The following is an 11,777-nucleotide window of genomic DNA, read 5'->3' as shown; positions in this document are numbered from 1 at the left end:
TGGTTGACCAGTTTTCCCAGCACCACTTGTTAAAGAGATTATCTTTTCTCCATTGTGTATTCTTGGCTCTTTTGTCAAAGATAAGGTGTCCATAGGTGCATGGATTTATCTCTGGGCTTTCTATTTCATTCCATTGATCTATATTTCTGTCTTTGTGCCAGTACCAGTGATACTGTCTTGATGACTGTGGCTTTGTAGTAGAGCCTGAAGTCAGGCAGGTTGGTTCTTCCAGTTCCATTCTTCTTTCTCAAGATTGCTTTGGCTATTCGAGGTTTTTTGTATTTCCATACAAATTGTGTCTTGTTTTTGCTGACTGTATAGAGCTTCTCCATCTTTGGCTGCAAAGAATATAATCAATCTGATTTCGATGTTGACCATCTGGTGATGTCTATTTGTAGAGTCTTCTCTTGTGTTGTTTGAACAGGGTGTTTTCTATGAGCAGTGTGTTCTGTTGGCAAACTCTATTAGCCTTTGCCTGTACTCCAAGGCCAAATTTGCCTGTTTCTCCAGGTGTCCCTTGACTTCCTACTTTTGCATTCCAGTCCCCTATAATGAAAAGGACATCTTTTGGGGGGTGTTAGTTCTAGAAAGTCTATAGGTCTTCATAGAACTGTTCAACTTCAGCTTCTTCAGCATTACTGGTCAGGGCATAGACTTGGATTAAGTGATATTGAATAGTTTGCCTTGGAATCTAATAGACATCATTCTGTCATTTTTGAGATTGCATCCAAGTACTGCATTTCAGACTCTCTTGTTGACTATGATGGCTACTTCACTTCTTCTAAGGGATTCTTGCCCACAGTAGTATATATAATGGTCATCTGACTTAAATTCGCACAGGCGTGGCTGCTGCGTGGCACAGGAGTGGCAGCTGCATGGTGCAGGAGCAGCCCAGAGGAGCTACCCCACATCCAAGGTAAGGAGCAGTGGCTGTGCTTTTCTGGAGCAGCTGTGAAGATACACCACACATCGAAAGTAAAAGAAACCCAAGTAAGATGTTGGGAGCTAAAAGAGGGCATCAGAGGGCAGACCGACTGAAACCACAATCACAGACAACTAGCCAGTCTGATCACATGGACCACAGCCTTGTCTAACTCAATGAAACTAAGCCATGCTGCCCAAGACAGATGGGTCGTGGTGGACAGGTCTGAAAGAATGTGTTCCGCTGGAGAAGGGAATGACAAACCACTTCAGTATTCTTGCTTTGAGACCCCCATGCACAGTATGAAAAGGAAAAATGATAGGACACTGAAAGATGAACTCCCCAGGTTGGTAGGTGCCCAATATGCTACTGGAGATCAGTAGAGAAATAACTCCAGGAAGAATGAAGGGATGGATTCAAAGCAAAAACAATACCCAGTTTTGGATGATACTGGTGATGGAAGTAAGGTCTAATGCTGTAAAAAGCAATATTGCATAGGAACCTGGAATGTTAGGTCCATGAAACAAGGCAAATTGGAAATGGTCAAACAGGAGATGGCAAGAGTGAATGTTGACATTCTAGGAAACAACGAACTAAAATGGACTGAAAACTCATCAAAATGTATACTAAAAATGAGTTCATTTATTATACACGAATTCTTTCTGAATAAATTGTTTCAAAAAGACTCTATAGTCCCATTACCAAAAATAATCAAAACCCACAAAACAAAGAAAAAGTAACTGTTAACATCCAAAAAAATGTAAAGGAGGGCAAATGAAAATAAAAAGAAGAGCTATGTTAACGGTGCTTAAAATACCTTGTCAAATTTTATTTTAAAATATTATGTAATCGTGTCAACACACTACTATGTCTCTCTTTAATAACTGGAAGTGTCCTAGTAGGGGATGGGCCTTAAAGCTTCACTTCTGTGGTCAAAATGCATCGTTTGGAGGCTAAAGGTAGAATGGGAAATATTTTGGATCAAAAAATGGAGTAAGATGAGAATGCATATAAAAGTTAAAAGAGATGGTTGAAGAGAAATATGAAGTAAGCTGAGGTTGGGTGTCATAAATGTATAGAAGAGCCATTCAACCCAGTTATCTTACTTTCCCTAACAATGCTCCCAGCCCAACCAAAACAGTAGGACTCGTCATGAAATGAGGATGATTTAGCAAGTGTTGTGAGTGTACAAGTAACTCATGAGCATATATCTTCCAAGAGGATACAGGCTGGTTAGGGAGGTGGAATGATGTCAGTAAAGATAGGATCATGTGTAAACAGTATGGGTTCCAGGGAGAGCTGACATTCACCTGACTCCTTCCAGTGGATTTTTTCTGGTTTGCAAAATGGTGAATCTTGTACATTTTCCCCTAATAATTGCTGTTTTAAGTGTTCTAAGACTTTCTCCACCACTGTGGTCTCAGGTATCCTAGTTCCGTGCCTTCTGTGCCTGCCAAACCAATTGTTGACTCCTCAGCTACTTATATATATATATATATATATTTATTTATTTATTTTCGGCTGTGCTGGGTCTTAATTGCTGCATGGGCTTTTCTCTAGTTACTGCAAGTGGCAGGCTTCTCATTGCAGTAGCTTTTCTTCTTCAGAGCATGGGCTCTAGGGTATGTGGGCTTAGCACTTGGGCTCCCAAGCTCTAGAGCACAGGCTTAATAGCTGTGGCCTGTGGGTTAGTTGCTCTGCAGCATATGAGATCTTGCTGGAGCAGGGATCGAAACTGCAACTTCTGCATCGACAAGCAGATTATTTACCATTGAGCCACCAGGGAACCCCTCAGTTAAACTTTTAACAAGTGGAACATAAGAATCTTTCAAGGACTCTGCAATAGGCTTACATGTAGTTTTAATTTATCACTGCTTAATCTGCTAACTCCCTGAAGACCGCCTCTCCTATAAAGAAGATGTGGTACAAGGACTTTCTGGTCATCTAGTGAGTGGCTAAGAATCTGCTGTCCAATGCAGGGCACTAGGGTTTGATCCTTGATGGAGGAACTAAGATCCCACCTTCCATGAAGCAACTAAGCCAACATGCCACAATGAAGAGCCCTCATGTCACAGGAAAGATTTTGCATACCCAACAAAAATCCTGCATGCTGCAAGTAAGAACTGGCACAGCCAAATGAATAAATATTTCTTTCAAAATGAAAAAGATATGCTACATATACACTGAAACATAAAAGGAAAGATATACCCATATGAATGTGGAGTTCCAAAGAACAGCAAGGAGAAATAAGAAAGCCTTCCTAAGTGAACAAGGCAAAGAGACAGAGGAAAGCAACTGAATGGGAAAGACTAGAGATCTCTTCAAGAAAATTAGAGACACCAAGGGAATGTTTCCTGCAAACATGGGTACAATAAAATACTTCCACATGCACTAGATGGACTTAAAAAAGGCAGAGGACCCAGAGATCAAATTGCCAACATCCGGTGGATCACAGAAAAAGGAAGAGAATTCCAGAAAAACATCCATACATGATTACTGTCATAAGAAGGAACTAAACTGTGCCATTGGCAGAGACATGCATGGATCTAGAGACTGTCATACAGAGTGAAGTAAGGCAGAAAGAGAAAGACAAATATCATATATTAATGCATATATATGGAATCAAGAAAGATGGCACCTAAGAACCTGACTTCAGGGCAGCAATGGAGAGGGAAGTGTCTTGTAGACAAGTGTCTTGTCTCTTGGGGAAGGAGAGGTTGGGACAAATTGAGAGTCTAGCACTAAATCATATACATTATCATATGTAAAATTAGACATCCCGTGGAAATTTGCTATACAATGCAGAGCTCACATCTGGTGCTGTGCGACAATGTAGAAGAGTGGGATGGGGTGGGAAGTGGGAGGGAGGATCAAGGGGAAGGGGACATATGTATTCCTATGGCTGATTCATGTTGATATATTGCAGAAACTATTGTTAAGAAATTATCCTCCAAATAAAAGTAAAGTTTTTAAAGAGGCAGAAGAGAAAAACAAATACCATATAGTAACATATATATGTGGAATCTAGAAAAATGATATAGATGAACTTATTTGCAAAGCAAAATAGAGACTTAGAGAACAAATATGGACACCAAGGGGGGAAGGGCAACTCGGATGAATTGGGAGACTCGGACGGACATATACGCACTACTGATCAGTTCAGTTCAGTTACTCAGTTGTGTGAGACTCTTTGTGATCCCATGGACTGCAGCACACCAGGCCTCCCTGTCCATCACCAACTCCCAGAGTTCACCCAGACTCACCTCCATGGAGTCAATGATGCCATCCAGCCATCTCATCCTCTGTCATCCCCTTCTCCTCCTGCCTTCAATCTTTGCCAGCATCAGGGTCTTTTCAAATGAGTCAGCTCTTCGCATCAGGTGGCCAAAGTATTGGAGTTTCAGCTCCAACATCGGTTATTCCAATGAATATTCACAACTGATTTCCTTTAGGATGGACTGGTTGGATCTCCTTGCAGTCCAAGGGACTCTCAAGAGTCTTCTCCAACACCACAGTTCAAAAGCATCAATTCTTCTGCGCTCAGCTTTCTTCGCAGTCCAACTCTCACATCCATACATGACCACTGGAAAAACCGTAGCCTTGACTAGATGGATCTTTGTTGGCAAAGTAATGTCTCTGCTTTTTAATATGCTATCTAGGTTGGTCATAACTTTTCTTCCAAGGAGTAAGCATCTTTTAATTTCATGGCTGCAATCACCATTTACAGCGATTTTGGAGTCCAATACAATAAAGTCTGCCATTGTTTTCACTGTTTCTCTATCTATTTGCCATGAAGTGATGGGACCGGAGCCATGATCTTTGTTTTTTGAATGTTGAACTTTAAGCCAACTTTTTCACTCTCCTCTTTCACTTTCATCAAGAGGCTCTTTAGTTCTTCTTCACTTTCTGCCATAAGGATGGTGTCATCTGCATATCTGAGGTTATTGATATTTCTCCCAGCAATCTCGATTCCAGCTTGTGCTTCTTCCAGTCCAGCGTTTCTCATGATGTACTCTGCATATAAGGTAAATAAGCAGGGTGACAATATACAGCCTTGATGTACTCTTTTTCCTGTTTGGAACCAGTCTGTTGTTCCATGTCCAATTCTAACTGTTGCTTCCTCACCTGCATATAGGTTTCTCAAGAGGCAGGTCAGGTGGTCTGGTATTCCCATCTCTTTCAGAATTTTCCACAGTTTATTGTGATCCACACAGTCAAAGCAGAAATAGGTGTTTTTCTAGAACTCTCTTGCTTTTTCAATGATCCAGCAGATGTTGGCAATTTGATCTCTGGTTCCTCTGCCTTTTCTAAAACCAGCTGGAAGTTCATGGTTCATGTAATGCTGAAGCCTGGCTTGGAGAATTTTGAGCATTACTTTACTAGCATGTGAGATGAGTGCAATTGTGTGGTAGTTTCAGCATTCTTTGGCATTGCCTTTCTTTGGGATTGGAATGAAAACTGACCTTTGCCAGTCCTGCGGCCACTGCTGAGCTTTCCAAATTTGCTGGCATATTGAGTGCAGCACTTTCACAGCATCATCTTTCAGGATTTGAAATAGCTCAACTGGAATTCCATCACCTCCACTAGCTTTGTTTGTAGTGATGCTTTCTAAGGCCCACTTGACTTCACATTCCAGGATGTCTGGCTCTAGGTCAGTGATCACACCATTGTGATTATCTGGGTCGTGAAGCTCTTTTTTGTACAGTTCTTCTGTGTATTCTTGCCACATCTTCTTAATATCTTCTGCTTCTGTTAGGTCCATACCATTTCTGTCCTTTATCAAGCCCATCTTTGCGTGAAATGTTCCCTTGGTACCTTTAATTTTCTTGAAGAGATCTCTAGTCTTTCCCATTCTGTTGTTTTCCTCTATGTCTTTGCATTGATCGCTGAGGAAGGCTTTCTTATTTCTTTTGCTCTTCTTTGGAACTCATTCAGATGCTTATTATATCTTTCCTTTTCTCCTTTGCTTTTTGCTTCTCTTCTTTTCACAGCTATTTATAAGGCCTCCCCAGACAGACATTTTTCTTTTTTGCATTTCTTTTCCATGGGGATGGTCTTGATCCCTGTCTCCTGTACAATGTCACGAACCTCAGTCCATAGCTCATCAGTCACTCTATCTATCAGATCTAGTCCCTTAAATCTATTTCTCACTTCCACTGTATAATCATAAGGGATTTGATTTAATCCCTTTAAACATTAATGATTAATCAAATCATTAATGTTTACTTATTTATTATTTGGCTGTGCCACATCTTAATTGGAGTATGTGGGATCTTCCATCTTCACTGCATGTGTGGGATCTAGTTCCCTGATCAGAGATCCATCCTGGGTCCCTGCATTGGGAGCATGGAGTCCCGGTCACTGGGCCACCAGGGAAGCTCTTGATTGCAGTCGTTTAGTTCCAAATCTCTTACTGATCATAATACATTTGAGACTTGTTCACGTTGTTCCATGTGTCAACAGGTTCTATTTTTTAAAATATACATAGATATTCATCGCAGCTTTATTTATAACATTCCAAATTGAAAAGTAACTCTTATAGCCCTACTCGGAGAAGGCAACGGCAACCCACTACAGTACTCTTGCCTGGAAAATCCCATGGATGCGGGGCCTGGTGGGCTGCAGTCCATGGGGTCGCTAGGAGTCGGACACGACTGAGCAACTTCACTTTCACTTTTCACTTTCATGCAATGGAGAAGGAAATGGCAACCCACTCCAGTGTTCTTGCCTGGAGAATCCCAGGGACGGGGGAGCCTGGTGGGCTGCCATCTTTGGGGTCGCACAGAGTCAGACATGACTGAAGTGACTTAGCAGCATAGCCCTACTGTTTGGGTGGATAAACAAATTAAGCTATACCAATACAATGGAACATTGCTCATAGATAAGACAAATAAATTACTGATACATGCAATAATAAGGCATTTACATTGGTTTTTTGTTTCTTCCTTTAAATTGTTGCATAAATTCAATTGTAGGAATGTGGCGTGCTTTGTTTACCTATTCACCAGCTGAAGGACACTTAGGGAGTTTTCTAGTTTTGATAAATTTATCTGAAAAAAGGGGCCATAAGCATCATGGGCAGGTTTTAAAAGAAAACTAATTTTCATTTCTTTTGATTGTAAACCTAGGAAGGAGATTTCTGGATCATAAGATAACAGTTAAGATCAATTTCATAAGAATAAAATGTCTTTCAAAAAATGCTCTTGGTATTTTCATTGAGACTACATTAAGCAAATGGCTATTTGTAAGGCGAAATGACATTCTTATTCCACTGAAAATTCCCCTTGAAGTGTCCACTGATTTATTTAAATTTTGTGGATATTTACCCCCCAAGAAAATCTTAGAGCTTTCTTTAAAAAGTATACATTAGTTAAATGAATGCTTACTGAGGGTCAATTCTGGGCTTGCAATGTTTTAGTAATGGACTTGGAGATTTAAATATGAAACTTATAAAGTGAAGATGAAGTGGGATGATATCACTGAGAAAGTGAACATACATGAGAAACAGAAGAGATGAAAGAGAATGACCCTTGATATAGGATACAGCCTTGAGAACCTGAGAAGGATCTTCCAGTAAAACAGGAGAAAAATGAGAAACTGTGATGTCATGAAAGTCAAACTGAAAGAAAAACTGAAGGGTGGAGGAGAAATAAGCTGTGACAAATGAATAATTAAACATTAGAATTATGGCAATTAAATCATTACTCCACATAAATCCACAGGAAACAGCTCTGCAGATCCATTGTTTTAATGTTTGCTCATTTTCCTCAACAGTATTTTTAAAAAATCCATTCCCTCTTCAAGATTCAATAAACTGTTCTTATTGTATCTTAAACTATCTTTGACTCTATAAACGGGTTTTCTTTTCTCTCATAATGACCATCTATTTAATCCTTGACTACAACTGGATTATTTATGGAGACTAATACTTCTGTTGTAATACCTGGTAAGAACAATCCTCCTTACAGTTCCTATTGATCTCAATTTTTTTGGTTGACTTCAAGAATTCAGTTTTCTGGGTCAACATTAAGTTACCTTCATTAGAACAAGGATTAATTTAGACATATTTGGGAATAGCTTAAATTCTAGGATATCAATTCATCTCATAGAAAAATACAATTTAGTCCTTAATCTGTTCAATTTTTATTTTGTACTTTTCAACAACATTTTAGACATCTTTATTATGACTGGAAGACTTAACACTAAGTCTGGCAGAGCATCCAGCCCTTGGTATATGTTTTTGTTTTGTTTTATTTTAATTGGAGGCTAATTACTTTACAATATTGTGGTGGTTTTTGCCATATATTCACATGAATCAGCCATGGGTGTACATGTGTTCCCCATCCTGACACTCCCTCCCACCTCCCTTCCCATCCCCTCCCTCAGGGGCATTGCAGTGCACCAGACCTGAGTACCCTGCCTCATGCATCGAACCTGGACTGGAGATCTATTTCACATATGCCAATATACATGTTTCAATGCTATTCTCTCAAATCATCCCACCCTTGCCTTCTCCCACAAAGTCCAACACTCTGTTCTTTACATCTGTGTCTCTTTTGCTGTCTCCCATACAGGGTCATTGGTACCATCTTTCTAAATTCCATATATATGCATTAGTATACTGTATTGGTGTTTTTCTTTCTGACTTACTTCACTCTGTATAATAGACTCCAGTTTCATCCACCTCATTAGAGCTGATTCAAATGCATTCTTTTTAATAGCTCAGTAATACTCCATTGTGTATATGTACACAGCTTTCTTATCCATTCCTCTGCCGATGGACATCTAGGTTGCTTCCACGTCCTGGCTATTGTAAACAGTGCTGCTATGACACTGGGGTACACGCGTTTCTTTCAATTCTGGTTTCCTCGGTGTGTATGCCCAGCACTGGGATTGCTGGGTCATATGGCAGTTCTATGTCCAACTTTTTAAGGAATCTACACATTGTTCTCCATAGTGGCAGTACTAGTTTGCATTCCCACCAACAGTGTAAGAGGGTTCCTTTTTCTCCGCACACTCTCCAGCATTCAAGTTGTAGAAAGAGCGAAAGTGAATTTAAAGGCCTAAACTCAGGTAGCAGGTCAAAGAAGAGCCAGGACTCAAGGCCCTCACCGCTTACCCCAAATCCAAACTTCAGCTCCCAGAATGTGACCTGATTTCACCTGCTCGGCCAGAAGGTAGAGACATTTTACCAGTAGTGCCACTCTTTTTGTGGGTCATGCTAAGAGTAATCTGACAAAGGCCTAGATGCTAGGATAAAAGCTAGTCCTTTCTTTGTACCTTCACAAATGTCCTACTGGTAATGCAGCTGCCTATTTCATGCTCTTAGAACTAGGCTGGGGCATTCGGGACACTCAGTCATGTGGTACATCCTGTAATTCACACTTCACAGCATGAGATGTTTCCACAGAAACAACGTTCCCGCTGGGGTAGCTTCTTCCATCCACTCCCTTCCTCCTGGTCCAAGACTTCCTGGGGGTCCTGGTCCCCATGGCAGAACCCAGGAACAACAGTGTCCCTGAAAACAAAAGGTCTGGCTCCTCAAAAGTCACCCACCTAACTGCCGGGGTCCAGCCCCAGAGGATCCAGGGAATTCGAAGCGGGAACGGCATCGGCAATCAGGATACCATAGAATTAAAGATATAAAGAGTGGTTAAATAAGGATAGCTCAGTAGGAAAATTCAGTGGAGAAAAGAGGCTGAATAACTTGGTTTACGTGGAAAGCCAATAAAATTCCAGACAAGGAATCTGTGTCACCTACGTAGGCCAGAGACGTCCTCCTGTTCTCCCAAAGGACAGGAGACACTAAGGCCTCCCCGGTCAGATCATAGAAGCCCAGGCATAATTAGAAGGCTTGACGAGCCTCCACATTCCAGATGGGAATTCAGCCAGAAGGTGAGAGAAAGAACCACATGGGGAGACAAGTCTTTCCAGGAACTGATCCCATTCTTTATTTTCCAGGGTCTGCTTTCATACACAGAGATGTAATACAAAAGTTACATGGGGTCAGCAGTCCTGACTTTTATCAAAATCAGGTGCTTCATACAAATGTATACAAAGGTCTTAGGCGTGTTACATCATCTTCTGGCCAGGGGGCCTGCTAACAATTTATGACCCTCTCCTTGTGACAGTGGTCAGTCAACCAGAACACTTATTTCTCTAGGAGTGATTATTCTTAAAACAGACACCACCTTCCGAAGACACCAGAATGGTTACATTCTTATAGGGTGAGGGTGCAGTGGGTTTTAATTAAGGAAAGAATTTGCTTAGCCTAAGGTCTAACGTGATTAATATCAAAGGTTAATACTTATTTCTTCTATATATTCATTAATGTGTATAGGGGGCAAGGGATATGGAGATGTAGCAAACATTGGCTCAACAAATGAAAAACCCTTCACCAATAAAATTTTTAATCAGCCCACTATACTACACTAATAATTTCCTAACTTCTCAAAAGAATCTGTTTTTAGAAGGTTTAAAGCATCTCGTGCCTCTCACAGTTGGGAGGCTGTGAACAATCACATGTGGCCGGACAAGCCTGTCAGGCAGGCTAGAGAACCTTCAGAGGAGTTTGTAGGTTGAAACACTCCTGTCACGCCCAGGAATCATTATTAACTGGAGCTCTAAGTTAACTCCTTCTCCGAAAGAGGTGGTGGGGGACAGCCCCCCATAAAGTCAGAGGCATAGGTGAGAGCACAAAGTAGTAAAGTAGGCAGACTCTGGTTTTGGGGGTAGATGCTCGAGAATTTCCAGGGGAACTCCTGAGGCTCGATCCCGCCTTTGCGTATGTCAAGCCTCCTTCCTCATGACCTTTGCCATAGGCGGAGTTCCTCACGCTGGCTCCCAGCACCTAACAATTAGAAAATGGTGAATGCCACTGGGAGGAAGAGGGGACCTGTTACAAGCTTGCTCAGGGCATCTCCTGAGTCACTCATCAATAACTGAAAGGACACTTAAAGGGCTGGAGGCTCCGCCACCATGCTAAAGACCAGAGTGAGGTATGCTATCTGTGGCCACAAACAACAGCTTTATCCTTCCAGGCCTGTGATGGCAAGGGTTACCTATATCTTCTTTTGCTTAATCTTCATACACAGCCCCTATTTATCAGATGACAGAATGACTTGAGAAAGTTACAATAAACCTGCCCATGGTTCCATAGTTTGTCAGGACAGGACCTAAGTTTACCTCGTTCTGTCTGATCCCAGTCCCCATATCCCCACAGTAACCACATGGGTCACTCTCACCATCACCCAAGACCTCCTGCTTCACGTCCTCCCCACAGCAGACACTGGGCACACTGAGCAAAGCTGCAGTGATTTTATTAGAGTAAGCCTGACAGAGACCACATGGGTGGGACAGGTGTCAGGATTCCAGCTTCAGTTGAGAAGAACAGGGCAGCACATGGAGTGCAGACCAGGCATCACTGGCAAAGATTATTGCACCAAAGAGACCTCATTGAGAATTATTCCAAAAACACTGCTCAGCACCAAGGATACCTGATAGCCATTGCAATCGTTGTCAGAGATGATGGAACCCTGGCAGGGAGTAGGAGGAGGAGGGACAACAACTGAGCCCACAGCAGGGCTATCTTGTCTCCTGAGAATCACCTCACCCTCCGGGATTCAGACCCCTCCCCAGAAGAACCTCTTCTCACAGACCCACCATTGAAAGGGGGCTGCCATCAGGCACCAAGGGGAGGATGGCTCCCTAACAGCACAGGCAGAGGTGTCAGGAGGGAGACTAGCCACCAGCAACACCGGGAGGGAGAGGAGAAGACAAGGGTCAACAGGGCACAGCCAAGACTAGTCCTGAAGGCGGAGCAAGGTGCTGGAGCCTGGGTTTGGGTCACACCTCC

Source organism: Bos grunniens, chromosome 18, assembly GCF_055505025.1.
Source record: "Bos grunniens cultivar Pamir isolate PY7600 chromosome 18, Bosgru_T2T1.0, whole genome shotgun sequence".
NCBI classification, from domain to species: domain Eukaryota; kingdom Metazoa; phylum Chordata; class Mammalia; order Artiodactyla; family Bovidae; genus Bos; species Bos grunniens.
This window is presented reverse-complemented; position numbering follows the sequence as displayed.